The 846-nt window shown below is 42.1% G+C and overlaps 1 protein-coding gene across 2 annotated transcripts in view; it reads left to right on the forward strand.

Moving 5' to 3' along the window:
- The first annotated feature begins 87 nt into the window (after positions 1-87).
- Positions 88-846, forward strand: part of RALGPS1 (Ral GEF with PH domain and SH3 binding motif 1) — a 104,643-nt gene continuing 103,884 nt past the window's right edge. For both annotated transcript variants that reach the window (XM_028493509.2, XM_028493507.2), the window contains exon 1: positions 88-177. The gene's annotated coding sequence lies outside the window, so the exon portion shown is untranslated. The remainder of the gene's footprint in view (positions 178-846) is intronic.

Here is an 846-nt window from a genome sequence, read left to right on the forward strand (position 1 = left end):
CATTTAGTTGCTTTTCTGGGGTTTTATCTTGTTCCTTCATCTGGTACATAGTCCTCTGCCTTTTCATCTTGTCTATCTTTCTGTGAATGTGGTTTTTGTTCCACAGGCTGCAGGATTGTACTTCTTCTTGCTTCTGCTGTCTGCCCACTGGTGGATGAGGCTATCTAAGAGGCTTGTGTAAGTTTCCTGATGGGAAGGACTGGTGAGGCCCATCTCTTCTGCCCCTGGAAATCCTGAAAGTGTTTTTGCTTATTATTAACCATTGGCTGTCATCATGTGCTAATACAATTTGTTTTTAGTATTTTAATATTTCTTTGATTATTTCAAAGGGATGTGGAAGGGGGGAGTTAAATGTGTAAGTTCAGGTCACCATCATGAGGCAGCTGGTGGCTGCTGCGTTTGCTGCGGTTAATTTACCTACTGTAAAATGCACTCCTTCCAAGTGTACAGTCCTATGGCTTTGTGGATTTCTGGGGCTGTGTAACCATCACCACATCCAGTTTTAGCACATTTCCATCACCCCAGAAAAATCCTTTGTGCTCATTTGCAGTCAGTCCTGCCTCCACCCCAGCCTCTCATTGATGTGCTCCCCCTCTCTATGAATTTGGCTTTTTGGACATTTCATAAGAATGGCCTCATATTGTACAATCCTTTGTGTGACTTCTTTCACTTAGCATGATGTGTTTTTTTTTTTTAACATCTTTATTGAGTATAACTGTTTTACAATGGTGTGTTAGTTTCTGCTTTACAACAAAGTGAATCAGTTATACATATACATATGTTCCCATATCTCTTCCCTCTTGCATCTCCCTCCCTCCCACCCTCCCTATCCCACCCCTCTAGGTG

Source organism: Physeter macrocephalus, chromosome 9 (genome assembly GCF_002837175.3).
Source record: "Physeter macrocephalus isolate SW-GA chromosome 9, ASM283717v5, whole genome shotgun sequence".
NCBI classification, from domain to species: domain Eukaryota; kingdom Metazoa; phylum Chordata; class Mammalia; order Artiodactyla; family Physeteridae; genus Physeter; species Physeter macrocephalus.